The sequence below is a fragment of the Drosophila sechellia genome, unplaced genomic scaffold, assembly GCF_004382195.2.
Source record: "Drosophila sechellia strain sech25 unplaced genomic scaffold, ASM438219v1 U_368, whole genome shotgun sequence".
Taxonomy (NCBI): Eukaryota; Metazoa; Arthropoda; class Insecta; order Diptera; family Drosophilidae; genus Drosophila; species Drosophila sechellia.
In genome coordinates this window covers 143,638-157,073 of record NW_022611303.1, presented here as the reverse complement: position 1 = coordinate 157,073, position 13,436 = coordinate 143,638, and the positions used below count along the sequence as shown (strand labels likewise).

At 41.1% G+C, this 13,436-nt stretch overlaps 1 pseudogene; it reads left to right on the top strand.

The window, feature by feature from the left end:
- The first annotated feature begins 3,412 nt into the window (after window positions 1-3,412).
- On the top strand, window positions 3,413-4,317 carry LOC116803254 (annotated as a pseudogene).
- Window positions 4,318-13,436: the final 9,119 nt, after the last annotated feature.

The following is a 13,436-nucleotide window of genomic DNA, read 5'->3' as shown; positions in this document are numbered from 1 at the left end:
GTTGGATTTCCTGGTTTGACTTTCGGGCTCTCATGTTTTGTTCTAAATTTTGCAAAAGGATTTGTTATTCAATATTTTCAGGTTATGTGTTTTCTCTGGTAGTGAAGTATTAGTATTATATATAATACTTATAATACTATAAAATATAGCTCTTTAATTAACTAAGATAGTAGTGAAAAGATGCAGTAAGCTTGAAAGAAGGTCGAAAACCCTAGAGAGATCTTCGGTTAGAAATAATTCTTTTTGGGCGGCTATAACAGTATTTTGACTGTTAGTGAGTTACTTACTAAGTGAGTCTTTTGCATAACGAGGAAGGAATAGTTTAACAAATTTCGTAAATAAATCTATGACTACAAGGAGTTGTTTTCTTTAATGATTGTATACTTGGTATTGCTCCTATATGATCAATCTGAATATTATGGAAAGGTATACAAATTAAAATCGTCACTATTTAATTATTTAATTAAAAAATTTTTATTTTATTTTATTTTTTTATTATTTAATATTTATTAGGTGATCGACTTTTTCACCTATACAATTACAAAACACCTTTTTAATAGATTATCTTTGATTTGAAGCTGTTCACGATCTCGTCCCGATTCAGACTGATCTTTTTATTCTTAATCCTGATCCAATCAACCTCGTTTAGAAGCTTTTCATTCGACCTTTTTGAACTTTCGGTTTTGTTTAGGATAAAAGCTTTATGCTGAAGTTATTTCACTGCTTTGTGAAATGGAAATTTTCTGACTGATGATTTGATTGAAGCGCAATAAGTTGATCCTGTCCGTCTCCAAGTGGAGGTTGTGTTTACATTAATTGGTTAATTATCGGGTGGCTAAGTGTTGCCGTCAAAAACAAGGGAAAAGGCAGGCTAAATGTTGGCGACAAAAACAAGGGCAAAGGCATGATAAGTGTTAGCGACTAAAACAAGGGCAAAGGCAGGCTAAGTGGTGACGACAAAGACAAGGCAATGCTGCTGAGATTGGAGTTTGAAATTTGTTTATCAACTGGGGCAGATTACTATATTTATGGCTTAGATAACTCTCCCCCTTCTAAAATTATGAATTTCATTATGAATTTCGCTTAAAGGTTCTTGTTTAGCTATTTAGCTTTTTCAATAGCTGTTGCGAATAATAAAAAACCGAAGAAAGTTTGTTTAAAGGTTTGAAAGTTTGAAAGGCTATCACAATACAATTTCGTTAGTTTGCTACGCAAGCATTTGGAAATAGTAAGATTCGTGTTTAGTTTTTTGAAGAAGAGGGAGAAGATGAAGATGGGGATGGTGCCGTGGTCTGGCCACGTAAGGGAAGTTTAATTCCCAGGGTCCCATTTTTCCTAATTTTTAATTTAACTTAGAACTTTTTTTGAATTTGGCTCTTTAAAATTCCCAAGCCAGGTTAAAGGGGTGTGGTCCTGGATGATTTTAAATTTTTAACCAAAATGATAAGGGTGAATGTATTTGGTAGCCCAAATGATTCCTAGCATTTCTTTCTCTACCGTGTATCGATTTTGGCTGACAACTGTTTCATAATGTTCATGCCTATTAATCCGTCGAAAACTTGGTAGAAGTTGAATATCAGAAAAGGAAATTCTCTTTGATCGTTGACTTGCTCGAAAATGGGTAGTATTGCCATTTGTGAGATTGGGTGTTCCTGTAGAATCGTAGTAATAGAGATGGATTTTTCCAAATTAATCTTTGCATTATCCGGTACAAATTTGGGGGCATTAAAAGAGCCTTCAGCTCCCGTGTTTATAATAATTAATATAATTAATATATTAATTATATCTCTATGTATGGCAAGTTCGCGTTCCAACTGGAATTCACTCATGAATCCTGTTTGTTTTTCGAAGCTCCTGACCGAAAATTTCCTCCTTCTTCGAATTTATGCTCAGCTTCGGTATCGTTTGCCTTGTTGCTTGTTTCGAAATTAAACAATTTTTGTACGTTTGTAATAGGCCTGTTTGTATTAGTGTTTTTTTCCTAGCCGCAGCATTCGATGCACTGGGAGTATCATCGTTTGGCAACATGGCTAATGCGATTGTAACGGTTATAGTCCCTATTCTGATATTTATAACGGAACTGGTCGCGGTCTCTATTCTGGTACTGATTGTAACGTGGGCGAAAACGAACGTTCTGTCTCATTGGTTGTCTGCTTTGCTGACTGTATGTCGAAGTTTCAGCAAAATACAAATTCCTCTCCTTGATGTTATAAGCTTGCGGCTAAGGTCTTGCGCCCTCCAAGCTCTGACTATTCCACCAAGGTTTCCCCGTAGTCCCCCTATGAATGTCGTGAGGACTGTCTGCGAGACGACCTTCTGCCTAACTCTTATTGTTAGAGGTTCGGTCTCTTCTGATTCGATTAGTCTGAAGAGGGCTAATTTTATCTTCGTGACCTGGTCGTAGTAAGGAAAACTGACTTTGCTATAAATTGAACAGCTCCGTCATTAAGGTCTCCTCATCCCTTCTGTCCATACAGTTCACTGTGGTCCAGAATTCGATTTTTTCTGCATAAAGTCTAAAAATTAAGCTACAGACTTGAAACTTTGTACATTTTGTTGTTAAATCACATGACCGTGCGATCACGGCCTCTCTTGCGCCTCACATATTAACTATGGGTATGACTCAGGACTCAACGAAAGTTTATTGTTTTTTTTATAAATATAATAAATGTGTTTAGATATATTGTTTTATGAATAATCGGACTCTTCTTGTCCTAGCTCTACATTATAAATTTTTGAATCTGATCTCGAATCAGAATCAGAATGTGAATCAAATATTTTGTCTGATGGATTATTTCTTATTTGCCAATTGTTTTATATATTTATGCCTATATATGCCACCGAAGATAGTCATGTTAATAAAGACGAAAGTGATGCGGAAGAAGAGGAATTGTCCGATGCCGAATGTCTGCTCTCGAACCGATATGGTGCTCTCTCCAAGTGGAAAGGACGCAGTTCCAAGAAGAAGTCAATAATTTCAAAAGCGATAAGGGAATTCAATCCATAGCGCGAGAATGGAAAAGTCCTGTCTTTCACTAGTTAGCCAAGCATTCTTTCGATGAGCTTAAGGTGAGAACAACATTTTCCAAAGCCAAAAGTATCTCAAAACCTTAAGGAATTCCAAGTTCTTCTATCTTCAAGTGACAACGAAACTTATCTTTATTTAAAGGCAATCAGCGAGATCGCGTGGACGGATCATACAAAAATCTATCCCGGCTTGTAATCATAACTAAATGCTAAGCTTATTGTATAAGATTGAATATGGAATCGAAGTCAAAATAAAACCAAGGGTTTCCTTCCGCAATGGCCCATACGATAGAATCACCTCACCTTCATATTTATTAGCTGCCAGAAACTTTGCAGATAACAAGCCATTTTAATAATACCCAACTTTTTTGTTTTTTCCCATTAGAAATCTACGTGAAAAGTTTCGAGACAAACAGTGATGAAAAGTTCTTCATTAACGTGTGCCAGGAACTGACTGAGGTACTGATTGGCATACTAGAATTCCCAACTCCTGGCTGCTATCGTGTGCCCATGAGCATCTCAGATCCCAGACTCACGAAGGATCGTTCCGATAAGACCGTCGATGTCTGTGACATCGCTATCAACCCAAAGTTTCTGGTCAAGATCAAGAAGTCGCAGATTTATAATCTATACTTCTATAATCAAGAACTTCTTTATGCAAATTGTCATTGAGGCGATAAGCGAAAAGTATAATGTGCAGCTCAACAAGGAAAAGACCATTATTGTGAACAATCGCAAGTTCATCGGCACTTTGGTAACTCATCGTGTGCGGAACGACACAAGGGTCTTTGTCCGGCGTTCCACCGGAAAATTCCAGGAAACTGGTGCCGGAGATCGACGAGAAGGATGTTGCGACAATCTGCAGGCGGTTTACTGGACATAAATTACAAACTAAGTGGTCGAGTTCGGGACGAGTCCGGTGACGTAATCCATGCTGAGATCTACTTGCCCAACTACGTAATCTTATAATGGATGCACAGACAAATAAAGTTTACTTATGTAAAAATTCCCACTTTACTTCGTAGGTTTCTTCGCAGGAGTTCAGTCTCGTTGTCGGTGAGATTCGTCCACTATCGTCTGCAGAAGGACTGTGCCGCAGCTCTGTTCAACAAGACCACCAAGGTGATGCATTTCACCAAATTTGGAGGATTCACATCTTTAATTTCTGTTCTTTCTTCCCATTTTGCTTCAGGTGCTTCAGATGCTTCAGGTTCGCATTCCCGTGTTCAGTAACTAAGGCACATGAATGAATAATGGCCGCTGTGATAATGTTAATAAAGGCGAAAATTTTATAATTTATTTTATTCTTAAATTTTATTAGAAACATAAAAAAGGGGCTGAATGCGTTTTTTATTTATTAAAATGATATCAGATTATAATGACTGCTCTTTCTTATTATTATACTTTATCTCCTGTTCCTCCATATATGTTGATTAAAAAGCGGTTTCGAGGCACTTTAACAGCTAGCTTATATTTAACTGTCATCGATTTTTGTAATGTTGTTTTTTTTTTGGTTGGATTTCCTGGTTTGACTTTCGGGCTCTCATGTTTTGTTCTAAATTTTGCAAAAGGATTTGTTATTCAATATTTTCAGGTTATGTCTTTTCTCTGGTAGTGAAAGTATTAGTATTATATATAATACTTATAATACTATAAAATATAGCTCTTTAATTAACTAAGATAGTAGTGAAAAGATGCAGTAAGCTTGAAAGAAGGTCGAAAACCCTAGAGAGATCTTCGGTTAGAAATAATTCTTTTTGGGCGGCTATAACAGTATTTTGACTGTTAGTGAGTTACTTACTAAGTGAGTCTTTTGCATAACGAGGAAGGAATAGTTTAACAAATTTCGTAAATAAATCTATGACTACAAGGAGTTGTTTTCTTTAATGATTGTATACTTGGTATTGCTCCTATATGATCAATCTGAATATTATGGAAAGGTATACAAATTAAAATCGTCACTATTTAGTTATTTAATTAAAAAATTTTTATTTTATTTTATTTTTTTATTATTTAATATTTATTAGGTGATCGACTTTTTCACCTATACAATTACAAAACACCTTTTTAATAGATTATCTTTGATTTGAAGCTGTTCACGATCTCGTCCCGATTCAGACTGATCTTTTTATTCTTAATCCTGATCCAATCAACCTCGTTTAGAAGCTTTTCATTCGACCTTTTTGAACTTTCGGTTTTGTTTAGGATAAAAGCTTTATGCTGAAGTTATTTCACTGCATTGTGAAATGGAAATTTTCTGACTGATGCAGTTTGATTGAAGCGCAATAAGTTGATCCTGTCCGTCTCCAAGTGGAGGTTGTGTTTACATTAATTGGTTAATTATCGGGTGGCTAAGTGTTGCCGTCAAAAACAAGGGAAAAGGCAGGCTAAGTGTCGCGACAAAAACAAGGGCAAAGGCATGATAAGTGTTAGCGACTAAAACAAGGGCAAAGGCAGGCTAAGTGGTGACGACAAAGACAAGGCAATGCTGCTGAGATTGGAGTTTGAAATTTGTTTATCAACTGGGGCAGATTACTATATTTATGGCTTAGATAACTCTCCCCCTTCTAAAATTATGAATTTCATTATGAATTTCTTAAAGGTTCTTGTTTAGCTATTTAGCTTTTTCAATAGCTGTTGCGAATAATAAAAAACCGAAGAAAGTTTGTTTATATTACGACACTGTTTATTTTGCGAATTGTTTAAGGCAGCTAGGCAACAAAGACAAAGAGCTATATCGAATGCACAAGTTTAGTCTTTTCCGAAACACGAAGAAATGGCAATTGGCGGGACAGACAGCCGAAATGCAGCGCCCAAGCTTAACGTAGGTAGATAACAAAAAGAACTAGGAATGAGCGCCGTACAGATAAATGCGTGCGAGAATAGCGGTTTGCACTATGGGCATCGCAACTGCTACTACTGACTAATTTGGGTTACAAAATTAAAGAATATGAGATTAGTCTACTGCACAGTTTTGGCGGCTGCATGACCCAACATCCTCCCCCCATTGGAAGCTTGGCTTCCAACAGAGTCCCCAAGGGGAAGCAGACACAGCTGGTTCACTGCCCGCCTTATTACTCCAGACGCGGTCCTCAATTCTGCATTTCGATCGACGCCGTCTCTGCCAGGAATCAACCATCTCATTGGGGGTAGATTCTCGTCCTTAACAAGAACGACTTTGTCCACGGCTACGCCAGGCTTTGGGGTGCGCCACTTGGAACGCTGCTGGAGCAACGTCAAGTACTCTTCCTTCCGTCGCGACCAAAATATTTGCTGAAGAAAGGTTTAGGCCCGTTATATCTGGCTCGTCAAACGACGAAGGCGGACCACCATTGAGAAAATGCGCCGTAGTGAGGACATCCAGATTGGCATGGTTATCTGAAATGGGAACTAAAGGTCTGGAGTTAATAACTGCCGAGATGTGGCACACCAGCGTCCTCAGCTCGTCGAAGGTCAGAACCGCCGTACCCACAGCGCGGTAGAAATGTTTGGCCGTTTTCACCGCTGCTTCCCAAAGTCCACCGAAATGGGGCGACCGTGGAGGGATGAACCGCCAGTCAATCGTCTCGGAAAGGCAAAAATTCTGAACGGAGCCTTAATGCTCGCTGCTGAGAAATAACCTTCGAAGTTCCAGAAGTTCATTTTTGGCGCCGACAAAGTTGGTGGCGTTGTCTGACCAAATTTGCTTCGGCTTCCGCCGGGTGCATATGAACCTCTTGAGTCCGCACAGAAACGCAACTGTCGAGAGAGATCCTTGATCAGTACCAGGTGCACTGCCTTGGTTGCAAAGCATATAAACACGCAGACGTAGCATTTAACCGCGGGCTTGTTGCGACTATCCGTCTTGTGAAAGAAGGGTCCACAGAAGTCTATACCAGCAACCTCAAAAGCGTGAGATCCTTCCAAGCGCTCCTTGGGAAGGTCCGCCATTATGTGCTCTATCTGATCTGATGCACCTGTTCACGGCCTTGGTAACCTTGATAACCCTCTTGAATGTGTGCGACGGTGAGCCCAGGATGACGAATTCCATTACAAAATTTGTAAATGTATGCAAACACTCGTTGCAGTGAGGGGTAAGAATTTGCAAATTTGGAGCTAGCAATTACATCCACGTACGGCGACTTTACGATGAACACACTTCGACGAAGCTCAAGCACCGGTTTTAACGCTGTAGGAACATAACGCCAAGCCGTGACATCTGTCAGCTCCTGAATGGCAGCAACCCTATTTGCCACAAATATGGCGGGCTCATCTCGGATCCAGGAAAGTGCAACCGTCGAGTCGCACCAACAATAGTAGCGTCCTTTAAATACTTTCAAGCCAACTATTTCCCTCATGATTTTAGCCAGAAGATCCGCACCACAAAGCTCCAGCTTTGGTACTGTTATGGTCTTCTACTGAGCTATGCGCGACTTCGAACAAAGCAAATGGCTAAAACTTTGATTCCCTTTAGAAACCACATAAACGCAGGCTCCATAGGCATCAATGCTTGCATCACAAAACCCATGCACCTCAAGACCAGACTCTGCGCTAAACAAGAACCGAGGGAAATTAACATGACTTATTATTTCAAAACTGCGACATATATCAAGACATTTCGTATTATGAGTTTCCGGGAGGCTTTCATCCCAGGACAGCTTTTCTTTGCAGAGCTGCTGCAAAAAGATTTTACACCTTGTGATTACCGGACCGACCAGGCCGAGAGGACAAATCAGAACGCCTGCAGGGTCTCAGTGGCGACTGAAAGGCAGAGAACGAAAACAATAGCTGGTCGGAGGCGGGATCTCAAACGAGACCTAAAGTTTTGGTGAAATCGCTACCATCTTCATACTTCATGAATGACTCCTTGTCCTCGGCGGCACACCCTCCAGCGGAATGTTAGAGCACCATTTCCTTAGCTTGAGCTTGCCCTTCGCAAGAATGCCAGCCGTCTGTTGCATTATGCTGATAGCATCCTTTACCGTGCCTGAGCCGGAGATAAGATCATCCACGTAGAAATCACGCCGAAGGATTTCTGATCCAATGGGAAACGATGCCTGCTCATCGATTGACAACTGCTGCATAGCCCTTACGGACAAGAAGGAGGCTGGTTTGGTGCCGTAGGTAACTGTGTCGAGTTTCTATACTTGAAGGTCATCGATCGGGGAGTACCTCCATACAATACACTGCAAATAGCTATCTTCCCTCCAGCGAAATGTTAGAGCACCATTTCCTTAGCTTGAGGTTGCCCTTCGCAAGAATGCCAGCCGTCTGTTGCATTATGCTGATAGCATCCTTTACCGTGCCTGAGCCGGAGATAAGATCATCCACGTAGAAATCACGCCGAAGGATTTCTGATCCAATGGGAAACGATGCCTGCTCATCGATTGACAACTGCTGCATAGCCCTTACGGACAAGAAGGAGGCTGGTTTGGTGCCGTAGGTAACTGTGTCGAGTTTCTATACTTGAAGGTCATCGATCGGGGAGTCCCTCCATACAATACACTGCAAATAGCTATCTTCTTGCGAGACCCTTACACATCGGTACATTTTACATATGTCTCCTGCAACGGCAACTGGGTGTGAGCGAAATCGAATTAGGATGTGAAATAGCTTGTTCTGGATGACCTGGCCAGCCATTAACACATCGTTAAGCGAGTAACCAGTGGAAGGGTGCTTTGTAAGCTTCCTTTCCAGCGACAAGAATCTCCGCAAAGCCTCCTGGACAATTTTCTACCTCCCAAAAGCGCTGCAGAAGTGAATCAAGTTCAACATCAATGCTGTTTTCCTTGATGGCTGAAGAAGGAACGCGTGAAGCTATTAAGGCGCTACCGCAAGGGCGCGCGAAGGCTCCAGACACAACCCAGCCCAGACGAGTTTTTTGAAGCAGGGGCAGTCCTGGCAACAACTTTATCTGACCTACGCACAGCAGCTCATAAAACAGGCTAGCTCCTATTAACAGGTCAACACGTTGAGCTTTATAAAAATCCGGGTCGGCGAGCTGCAGGTTTTCTGGAATCTTCCAGTCCCCAATGTCCACATTAAAACTTGGCTAGCGATCCGTGATATTGGGAGCGATAACTGCTGTTATGCTCGTTGAGAAATCCGAAGTGACAGACCGAATCGCAATTCCTACCGAGAATCCATCAGTCGCGAAATTGGAATCCCCGATTCCAGTGACGGAGCCGGACGACCTCGACCTTTTAAGTTGCAGTTTATTTGCAAACCGAGAGGTGACCAAGTGCAGTTGAGAGCCAGAATCTAAAAAGGCCCTGCAGTTGCAGTGGCTAACAGCACAAGGTCACTACCGAGATCCTGGGCAATTAGAGTAGAAGAAGTCGAAAGCGGGGCAGAAGGCTCAGTGTGGGAGCTTGAAGACACCGGAACATGGGTCTGCGAGGAAGGCGGACCATCCAGATTGAGCAGCGTATGATGCCTGATTCCACAGGTGCGGCAGCGGCTCGAGCTGCATTTAGGCAATTTAGACAAAGTGCTAGTTTCTTTGCCTCGCGCAGACGATCTACTGGCGCTAAGTCTCTAAATTGCGGGCAATAATATATGGCAAGAGAATTTTGGATGGTAGCAACTAGCGTCGAACGATTTCTGCCCACCTGAACGCCTGGCGCATAGGCTGCCATGGCGCAATCCACGGCCTCCAAAGTCCTACATCGCTGTTCCAGGAATGCAGCCATCGATTCCCACGACGGAATAAGGTTGGCAAAGACCGGATCCTCCAAGCGCTCCTCCCACTTAGCTTGGCTCGCCGCATCCAGCTTTTGCACCAGCACTTGCACTATGATACAGCCAGCGATTTGCTCAGTGGTGCCCAAACCCTTCAGCGCACGAACCATTCCGTACTACCTTTAAACCCAGAATCTCGGTGATGTGCGCCTGAAAAACGAGACGCCGATTATCAAACCTTTTTGAAGCAACTCTAAAGCCGCTTCGTAATTGCTGTTTGAAATCTCCAATGATCGGATAGTTTCCAGCGCTGAATCCCTCAAACATGACCGCAGATGTTGAAATTTCTCAATGTTGGAGAGGTCCGGATGGCTGTCGATTATGCTCGTGAACACGGAGTAAAAATCCGCCCAGCTTGCGTAGCCTCCGCCAAACGTTGGCAACTGCACAGGCGGCAACGGCATCGTCCTCGGCCGCGGCTGCGTTTGAGGACCACTACACTGGTGGGGCACAACACCTTCCGCAAGCGTTGAGTGATGCGCGAAATGCACATTGCGTTTGGCTATTTCCGCGCGCCTCTGTAGCCTCTTCAACCTGCTGAACAGTGCATTGGCTTTGCGCTTTAAAAAGGTCACCCTGTTTTTTTCACCTTCAGCGGGCATAGCAACAAATCGCCTTTAATTCTGTTCAGCGGGAAGATGAGCACAAAATAAATGCCGAAAATGCAAGCGGGGTCAATGCACGATATATGTAGCAATGTATGTATATATGTAGCATTACAGCTCGCTTAAACACAGCCACTATCACCAAAATCACCACTCCCTTGTCCAACCGATTGCAATTTAATGTATTTATATTTATTTATAAACGGAATAAGTGCATTAATTAATGCATGCAAATTAACACGATCATGTCGGGGTCATTAATGTTTAACTTTTGTTGAGCTTTTTCAATAGCTGTTGCGAATAATAACAAACCGAAAAAACTTTGTTTATATTACGACACTGTTTATTTTGAGAATTTTTTAAGGCAGCTAGGTCCGACAAAGAGCTATATCGAATGCACAAGTTTAGTCTTTTCCGAAACACGACGAATTGGCAATTGGCGGGGCAGACAGCCGAAATGCAGCGCCCAAGCTTAACGTAGGTAACAAAAGAAACAAGGAATGAGCGCCGTACAGATAAATGCGTGCGAGAACAGCGGTTTGGACTATGGGCATCGCAACTGCTACCACTGACTAATTTGGCTTACAATATTAAAGAATATGAGATTAGTCTACTGCACAGCTTTGGCGGCTGCATGACCCAACAGTTCTCTTAATTCTTTCTCAGTATTTGGTTTTTCCAGTTCTGGACGTTTTTGTTTGTTAACAATTATAATATTTCTAAATTTTATTATTAATATAGTGATCAAATACAAAATGATCAAAATTATTAATATACACTTTTTATTATTTTATAAATTTACGTTTTTATTGGCAATCTGTCTTGATAGACAATAATAAAATTTTGTTGCGTTAAATAATTATAGCACCGGATGAATTGAGCTCCAGTGAGCTCAATCCATATTGTACCGTAATTATGCTTTCCTCATAATTCACTTGTACAAAAGACCGACCGCGGTGGTCTGCCGTATCGATTCCTCGTTAAATAAACAAACATTTCTAACATTTCTCGATATTGCGCATCCACTTAAGCCGAAATCAGAACACAGCCACTAGGCAGGCACATAGCCACGTAGCACATAAGAATTCTTTTTCATATGTATGCACATAAGCATAAGCAAGAAGCGCTCTCGCTCAGATCAAGTAAACAACCCACTAACCCAGTACATCTAAGATTTTTTCACACCAATTGTTTCAGTCTTAAGCTGATATTCAATCAATAAAAACGCAAAGCGGAGTTTTTATTTATTTCGGCTAAATAAGATCAAGTTCAAATAAGGATCATTTATCGACTCAAAACAAAAACTATTTTACTATATATATATGTCGGCAAATGAACTGTTTCGGGGTCCTCTGTTGCCGCGCTCCGCCCGCGAGTCGTACACTTCCTCGGTTGCGACATATTCACGCGTCCACTTTCTCAGAGTTTTCAAACATAAGTGCTCCGTGTACATTTCAACATCACTCCATTTCGCTTGATACTTGCTGGTCCGAACCCACCACAGGACAAGCATTTGTCCCACTCTAACGCATCGTCGAACCGAGGCTGTGTAGAACAGAGCAAAATCCGTTAAACTCGCATAACGGAACACAGCGAACAGCGATCAAAAAAGAAACGAAGACAAGAACAGCTAGATACGAATTTTATTTATTAGAGATGGAACATAGAAAATAAAAATAAGACTAATAATGATGCGACACGGCCTTCCTGACCAGCACACGTCCTCGTGTGTAATATAAGTTTTGAAATTAAACAAGCTTAATCTAGAAAGATAACATTAAACGTAATTCAGAGTATTAGTATAGGTTCTCTTTTTTTTTTTTTTTTTTTTTTTTTTTTTTTTTTAATTTTATTTTTCGTGTTATCGACCAACTCGAGTGACAGAAGTACCAAGAAGATCGTTTGTTATTATTAGCAACACACTAGGACAATTCAACCCGCCACGCCGCCAGTCACCAGACATCAAATAAGTCAACACAGTAACACGTGTACCTACTAGCACTGGCAACTTGGCGACGTTGCATGTGTCCCCAATCTCGCATTGAAATCCATCAATGCCTCTCATTCACTTGAGTCTTCAAACAACTCAGTAACTTTTCCGCTCACATTGGCATCCACCAACGGATTTCTAACGTCTCTTTCAACGTTTTCATCCACATTCTAATCCTCCAAGGGATTTCTAACGTCTCTTTCAACGTTTTCATCCACATTGGAATCCACCAAGGGATTTCTAACGTCTCTTTCAACGTTTTCTTGATCGTCACATAGATCTAACTCTTTGGGGATCTCCTCTGTTGGCATACTGCGCAAAGCTTCATGTGGGTACTTATAAGTCCGCTTATTAGTTAAAGATTTTAAAATATAACGATCTCCCTCAAGTACCTCTGTCACGAGGAAAGGTCCTTTATATTTTTGGTCTAATTTTGTTTGGTGCCTTTCTTCGTTCTTAAGTAAAACATAATCGCCAACACTAAAGTTATCAAATTTGGCTTTGTGCTTATCGAATCTAGTTTTTTCATACAAGGCGTTATTCTTAATATTTTCTCTCGCGATATTTCTTATAATATTTACATCGATTTTATTAACTTGTTCACATATTGATAACATATTAAATGGTCTACATTCTTTTCCGATTAGTAATTCAAGAGGACTGGCTTTCGTTATGCGATTTGTAGTACAATTTATAGCTAGTTGTATCTCTCCTAAGGCATCTTGCCAAGAACGATGGCTGCTCTCTACAGCCGTAAGCATGCGTTTAAGCACACTCATAACGCGTTCTACCTGTCCATTGGCACGACTAGCCCCTGTTGCAATTAAGTGTAGTTGAATTTTTTGCATGGAACAGAATTCACTGAAACAAGAGCCTGTAAAGCATTTACCCTGATCTGCAATGATTCGTGTTGGTACACCGAATACGGAGATTGACGCCTTCAAGGCGTCTATACAACTCTCACTATTAATGTTTACCGTGTGGTGCAAACAAACAAACTTTGTAAACGCATCAATCAGAACGATAATATATTCCTTTTGATCCCTCTTGCCGCTTAATTTTCCCGTAATATCTATATGGATCGTGTGCCATGG